The sequence below is a fragment of the Zootoca vivipara genome, chromosome 2 (assembly GCF_963506605.1).
Source record: "Zootoca vivipara chromosome 2, rZooViv1.1, whole genome shotgun sequence".
Taxonomy (NCBI): Eukaryota; Metazoa; Chordata; class Lepidosauria; order Squamata; family Lacertidae; genus Zootoca; species Zootoca vivipara.
In genome coordinates this window covers 25,496,101-25,503,859 of record NC_083277.1, presented here as the reverse complement: position 1 = coordinate 25,503,859, position 7,759 = coordinate 25,496,101, and positions in this window count along the sequence as shown.

Genomic DNA, 7,759 nt, shown 5'->3' with positions numbered 1-7,759 from the left:
AGGCAGCAGAGGTTTAGGATCAGGGTTTTCCTTCTCCTAGATGAGCTTCCTACCCATATTGAAGAGCCTCACAGTCGAGGCGGACTTAAAGGCCTGAGCAACTGAAGATAGCTTAGCTTGGTACCTAAAAATTAACAATGATGGTGTCAGGTTCATGGAGAGGCAGTCCCCGATGTATTGACATCCTGAGCATCACTTTCAATTGATCCCAGAAACTAATGATTACACTTGGTCATCATAACTAATGTTGTTGTTTAGTCGTTTAGTCGTGTCCGACTCTTTGTGACCCCATGGACCATAGCACACCAGGCACTCCTGTCTTGCACTGCCTCCCGCAGTTTGGTCAAACTCATGTTCATAGCTTCGAGAACACTGTCCAACCATCTCGTCCTCTGTCGTCCCCTTCTCCTAGTGCCCTCAATCTTTCCCAACATCAGGGTCTTTTCCAAGGATTCTTCTCTTCTCATGAGGTGGCCAAAGTATTGGAGCCTCAGCTTCATGATCTGTCCTTCCAGGGAGCACTCAGGGCTGATTTCCTTAAGAATGGATAGGTTTGATCTTCTAGCAGTCCGTGGGACTCTCAAGAGTCTCCTCCAGCACCATAATTCAAATTTGAATTATGGTTGAATTTGAATCATAACTAATAGACACTGGTAAAACCAGTCAGTGTCTAGACAGGAGTGCCTGGTGTGCTATGGTCCATGGGGTCACAAAGAGTTGGACACGATTAAACAACTAAACAACAACAAGACCAGTCCTCTATGTGGGATATGTCAGTCAAATTCAACATTCTAAGACAGGACCAACTGCCACTATGTGTCAGTTGGTTTGGTCTGTTGGTCGGTTAGGCTGCTGCTTATAGAAGTGTTAAGAAGTAAATGCTCTGATGGAGTCTTTTTAGGACTCACTAATATCTTATATATCATTTATATCTATTGTAACCTAAGTATGTACTCAATGAATCTGACAGTAAACTAGTTTATATTGTTATCACTCAGATTCATGTGTATTTATTCTTTCAAGTGGGACAAAAGGGATCAACAACCAAGTAGGCAGGAAGGACTCAAACGAGTCAGCAATCTGCTTGCTGCTGGGTAAATTCAATAAGGAAACATTTAACCCTACTATATTATATATATAGTGCTCACTGGAAGGACAGATCGTGAAGCTGAGGCTCCAATACTTTGGCCACCTCATGAGAAGAGAAGAATCCTTGGAAAAGACCCTGATGTTGGGAAAGATTGAGGGCACTAGGAGAAGGGGACGACAGAGGACAAGATGGTTGGACAATGTTCTCGAAGCTACGAACATGAGTTTGACCAAACTGCGGGAGGCAGTGCAAGACAGGAGTGCCTGGCGTGCTCTGGTCCATGGGGTCACGAAGAGTCGGACACGACTAAACGACTAAACAACAACAACATATTATATATAAACGTTCCTACACTCCATACAATTGTCTTACATACAATTGACTTACATACAATTGTCTTAAAGCAGGGGTGGGAGAAAATGTGGTCCTCAAGACGTTAGGTCCTCAAGATGCTAGGCTGCAATTTCCATCACTAGTCTTGACCATTGGCCATGCTGTGACTGTTAGGGCAGTTCTAATCAAACAACATCTGCAGGGCCACATTTTTCCCTACCCCTGCTTTAAAGCCATTCTAGCTCGTGACCGTCACTGCATCAAGTGGATGTGAATTCCACAAACCATAGAATCATAGGATCATAGAGTTGGAAGAGACCACAAGGGCCATCCAGTCCAACCCCCTGCCAAGCAGGAAACACCATCAAAGCATTCTTGACATATGCCTGTCAAACCTCTGCTTAAAGACCTTCAAAGAAGGAGACTCCACCACACTCCTTGGTAGCAAATTCCACTGCCGAACAGCTCTTACTGTCAGGAAGTTCTTCCTAATGTTTAGGTGGAATCTTCTTTCTTGTAGTTTGAATCCATTGCTCCGTGTCCGCTTCTCTGGAGCAGCAGAAAACAACCTTTCTCCCTCCTCTATATGACATCATTTTATATATTTGAACATGGCTATCATATCACCCCTTAACCTTCTCTTCTCCAGGCTAAACATACCCAGCTCCCTAAGCCGTTCCTCATAAGGCATTGTTTCCAGGCCTTTGACCATTTTGGTTGCCCTCTTCCGGACACGTTCCAGCTTGTCCGTATCCTTCTTGAACTGTGGTGCCCAGAACTGGACACAGTACTCCAGGTGAGGTCTGACCAGAGCAGAATACAATGGAATACCATTTATGAGTTGTGAGAATAAGTACTTTCCTTTGTTTGTCTCCCAAAATCCTGTGAACCAATTTTATTGGATGAACCTGAATTTCAGCATGGAAGCGGGGGAGGCGAGGCTGAGTTTTCATTCTTACTTTTCTGAGGTTTTCAGGTAATGCTCCCCTTACACACTGCCTGAGCCCTCAGTTTAGGGAAAACTGTTTTAACCTTCATTTCAACTGTCACACAAGTTGAAAATTCCACCCTCTCAACTCCCTCCCCACAGAACCGTATGCAAATGAGCCTACTGGCTGCATACAGTCCCTTGCATTATACATTTCCCGCTTTCCTTCTCTTACCCTTCTGTGGAAACCTTGACATCCATGATGAGCTGTTGCAAACCATTGTGGAAAGATGGGAAGGCGGGGGGCGGGTGAGGGGGGAAAGCTCCCAGTTTAATAACTTAAATATTCTCTTTTGGTAGATATTTTCTTAATTTTCAGTTTGTCCCAAACACCACCCATGTGACATTTGATGCGTGTTTTGTGTATCCTTCGGACTAGCCAAAAGAAGAAGAAGCAGCGTTTGGATTTGATATCCCACTTTATCACTATCCTAAGGAGTCTCAAAGCAGCTAACAATCTCCTTTTCCCTTCCTCTCCCACAACAAACACTCTGTGAGGTGAGTGGGGCTGAGAGACTTCAGAGAAGTGTGACTAGCCCAAGGTCACCCAGCAGATTCATGTGAAGGAGCAGGGACCCGAACCTGGTTCACCAGATTACGAGTCCACCGCTCTTAACCACTACATCACACTGGCTCTCCAAAAGACCTACCTAATACTGTTTTCAAAGTGGGAATTTGCATTCTCCTAAAGCCTAGATTCTAATGGACCTGAGAGAAAGGATTGGATGGAACCTTGCCAAGCCAGGGTGGTGCCATGGTAGGTTAGAAAAATGAATGCAAATGTGAGATACCCTCCATACATGAGGTGATTTGAGAGGAAACAGTTTATACTAAGAGAGTAACAAATATTCTGTAATCTGTGAAACAAGACAGCCAAATAAAAGGGAAGGCTCACTGATTCCTCCCTTAGTTGGGGAAGGAGCATAGCTCAGTGATAGTACATCTGCCTTGCATGCAGAAGATGGTCCCAGAGTCAATCCCAAACATCTCCAGGCAGGGCTAGGAACGTACCTTGTCTGAAACCCTTAACAGCCACTTCCACTCAGTATAGACCACTGGTCTAAGCCAGTCTAATGCAGTTTCCAATGTTCAGTAGAGAGAATAATTTTATGGTTTTAATCGGAGGGGGAAACTGCACTAAACGTTTCATGTTGTCAATTGCAAATTCAATTTCCATCTCTGTTTGTTTAGATTTATGTGATTTGCTTGTGCTTTACTTTAAAAGGAATTATATTGAATTGAGGATCTTCCCTGCCCGCCCTGAGGCCATTTGCCAGTTAAAACCATATCGGTGCTACTCAAGACATCAGGTGCTTAAATATGGTTCAGCAAACCCTCGTCTTCCTATGTCTGCTTTACATGCTAGGTGGAAAAAGTGTGTTCCCTAACAAGCCATCCTTCATGAAATCTACAATAAAAGGAGGCATAGAGGGAAGGCATCAGATGTAGCTGCAGGCAGGAAGCAAAGTGGGTTTGGTGACCTTGATGTGCAGGCTGCAGTTGTTATGGCAACAGGAGAGCAAAATCACTGTTGCTAAGGCACACAGAAGTAAGGCAATTTCCCCCTTACTTAATGGTCACTCGTCTACAATAAGTTAATTCCAAATTTGCTTCACGCAAAAATAATTTAAAGATCATAGTAATAATGATAAAAATGTCCTAATGAGTCAGCAAGAAACGTTTTTATGCCTTTAAGCAAAGTAGGGTTGTCTAGAGGTTGTTCCAAAGTAACACACGATAGTAATGGATAGGGCTAAGCTGTAATCCAAAACAACAGATATGGTAAATCTGAACTATGTGTTCAAGCATAGTTTGGGTGCTTTGCTGCCTGGAGAGGCGCTGGTGATTAAAAAGCTCACCTTTGAACATCATGTGGCTCTCCTGCCTTGTCCACACTCTGAGAAAGGAATATTTTCTCAATGGCCCATATTATTTCCAGTTTAAGACACCAGACCTTACTGTCTTCCTGACAGTAAGAGCTGTTCGGCAGTGGAATTTGCTCCCAAGGAGTGTGGTGGGGTCTCCTTCTTTGGAGGTCTTTAAGCAGAGGCTTGACAGGCATATGTCAAGAATGCTTTGATGGTGTTTCCTGCTTGGCAGGGGGTTGGACTGGATGGCCCTTGTGGTCTCTTCCAACTCTATGATTCTATGATTCTATCTGGGGAGCTGCATTTGGCCACTGAGCACAAAGAGCCACAACTTGCTCTTCAGATTCCGCTCCTTCTCACTTGCTGTCATGCTTGTCAATTCTTGACCTGAAGGAGACCGTCATGACAGATAAAGATTTCTCACAGTTTAGGTAGGTTGGGAGGGAGAAATTCTCTACGTGCTTCATCAGAGGGAAAGGTGAACAAGTGAGGACCTCTTCACCAGCCTAACTGCCCCTGTTAACTGTCTCATGCAGTGGTTTGCATCGGCTCCCTCCTGTCCCGACAACTGGGAAACACTGGCCTGCAAGTGCTCCAATTGGAGAACAGCCTTTACTGAAGGTGCCATGGGCTTTGAAGACGCTCAAACTCAGGACAAAAGGGAGAAACGTGCTAAGAGGAAGGCACGCTTGGCAAACCCACACCGTGATCAACTCCTGCCTGGAAACCTATGTCCCCACTGTGGAAGGACGTGTGGATTCAGAATTGGCCTCTACAGTCACTTATGGACTCACTGTTCAAACCATGTTTACGGAAGACAATCTTACTCAGTTATGAGTGATTGCCAAAGAGAAGAGTTCTTTATTACTCGATGGCTTTTGAATGTCTGAATAGGGTTTGGGTCTTTGCATTTTTTATGTAAGATCTAAGGGAGGAAGCCACGAGGGAGATATTTCAAGTTCTTCTCCACCATCCCCTTAAAACTGGAAACGGACAAAAACAGATTCACAATTCACTTCTTTCTTGGACATGATATCTGAAGCCATCTTTAACAGCTGAAAGTGGCTGGAACATCTGAGACAAGAGAGTGGGTCTAAATTTTCTAGTGTAGAGAAATTGTCTTTTAATTTTCATGTGATGCTCCATGCTTTGATTTCTGAGAACCTGCCAGCAATCCATTTAGGAAACTTCCTGCTATCATTTGATTCACTGGCATTGCAGTCACTATGCAGATTTTCTTCAAGGTGAGTCTGAACCTGCATCTTGGCAATCCTGAGCATCCCATTTAAAAAACAACAACACCAAACACATCAACAGCAGCACAGTCTTGGCCACAAACTTGCTTATGATGCAGGTTGCTGTCTTTGTTTAGTATTACAGTATGGAGTTAAAGTAATAATAATAATAATAATATTCTCTCCTGCTGTGAGTGCCCACAGGCCCTGTCCCTGCCTCTTTCCACCTGGTCTAGGGCGGGGCCTGGAAGGCCTCATAAAGGACTGCTGCCGCTGCTCTGCTGCTGGTGCTGCCCAGGACTCTCTCCTGCTGTGAGTGCCCACAGGCCCTGTCCCTGCCTCCTTCCACCTGGTCTAGGGCGGGGCCTGGAAGGCCTCATAAAGGACTGCTGCCGCTGCTCTGCTGGTGGTGCTGCCCAGGACTCTCTCCTGCTGTGAGTGCCCACAGGCCCTGTCCCTGCCTCCTTCCACCTGGTTTAGGGCGGGGCCTGGAAGGCCTCATAAAGGACTGCTGCCGCTGCTCTGCTGGTGGTGCTGCCCAGGACTCTCTCCTGCTGTGAGTGCCCACAGGCCCTGTCCCTGCCTCCTTCCACCTGGTCTAGGGCGGGGCCTGGAAGGCCTCATAAAGGACTGCTGCCGCTGCTCTGCTGGTGGTGCTGCCCAGGACTCTCTCCTGCTGTGAGTGCCCACAGGCCCTGTCCCTGCCTCCTTCCACCTGGTTTAGGGCGGGGCCTGGAAGGCCTCATAAAGGACTGCTGCCGCTGCTCTGCTGGTGGTGCTGCCCAGGACTCTCTCCTGCTGTGAGTGCCCACAGGCCCTGTCCCTGCCTCCTTCCACCTGGTCTAGGGCGGGGCCTGGAAGGCCTCATAAAGGACTGCTGCCGCCGCTCTGCTGCTGGTGCTGCCCAGGGGAACTTGAAACAGCACAGAGTCCTTTTTAAAATGCTTTTTAAAGAATTTTTAATGTTTTTATCTTCTTTGGGGTGGTAGGTGGGAGGGATTTTTAGTTGGGTGTGGGAATCTGTTAAATTTTAGTGTATTTGTAATTTTTATTGTTTTTGGTTTTATTGTTTTATTGTGTTTGGGGTGGTAGGTGGGAGGGATTTTTAGTTGGGGGTGGGAATCTGTTAAATTTTAGTGTATTTGTAATTTTTATTGTTTTTGGTTTTATTGTTTTATTGTCTTTTTTGTGTTCTTCTTTTGTTGAGTTCTTTGCTGTTTTTTACAGAGGTTTTATTTTGTTTTTAAGGGGAGGGGTCAGGGCTGCCCGGGAGGGGGTCCCAGCAAGCAAAATGGCTGGGGCAGATTCCACAGGGGGGTGTGCACTGGAACAACCGATCTCAGTGGTCACGGGTAGGAGGAGGAGTTACGCTAAGACCAGACCATGTCATTACCGAGGAGGCAGACTTAGTCGTTGTCTGAGGACTATCCCTGCCTCCAGGTCTGGTCCTGACCGGACGGATATTGGAATCAGCAAGGGATACCCACATGACCTGAAGGTGCTGCTGTGCAATGCCAGGTCGATGATGAATAAGACCACCGCCATTCACGACCTGATTGTGGATGGAGGATTTGACCTGGCATGTGTGACAGAGACCTGGTTGGAGGAAGCCGATGGGCCCGTTCTTGGCGCTGCTTGCCCACCAGGTTTCTCTTATGCACAGCAACCCAGGCCATCTGGGCGGGGAGGGGGGGTTGCAGTGATTTTTAGGAAGTCATTAGTTTGCACCAGGCGTCCTATTGGGAAGACCCAGTTCTCTGAGTGCATGTTCTGGAAGTTGGGCAATAGAGGCAGTACAGGATTCCTTTTGGTGTACCGACCTCCCCGCTGCACCAAGGATTCCCTGCCCGAGCTGCTTCAGGTCGTGTCGGATGTGCTCCTGGAGACACCTAGCTTGGTTGTCTTAGGGGATTTTAACATCCATGCCGACACGACCTTACAAGGAGCCGCTCGGGACTTCGTGGAAAGCATGGCCACCATGGGGCTGTCCCTGAATAAGTCTGGCCCAACTCATAGCCGCGGACATGCCTTGGACTTGGTGTTTACCTCTATGGATGTTGGTGATCTGACATTAAGTAAAAGCGAAACAAAAGAAGTGCCATGGTCAGATCACTTTCTGGTGCAACTGGACTTCTCCGCAACCCTTTCCCTCTGCAGGGAGGTGGGACCGATTCGGATGGTCCGCCCCCGCTACTTAATGGATCCAATTGGCTTCCAAAGAGTGGTAGGGGATGTTTTATCCCAT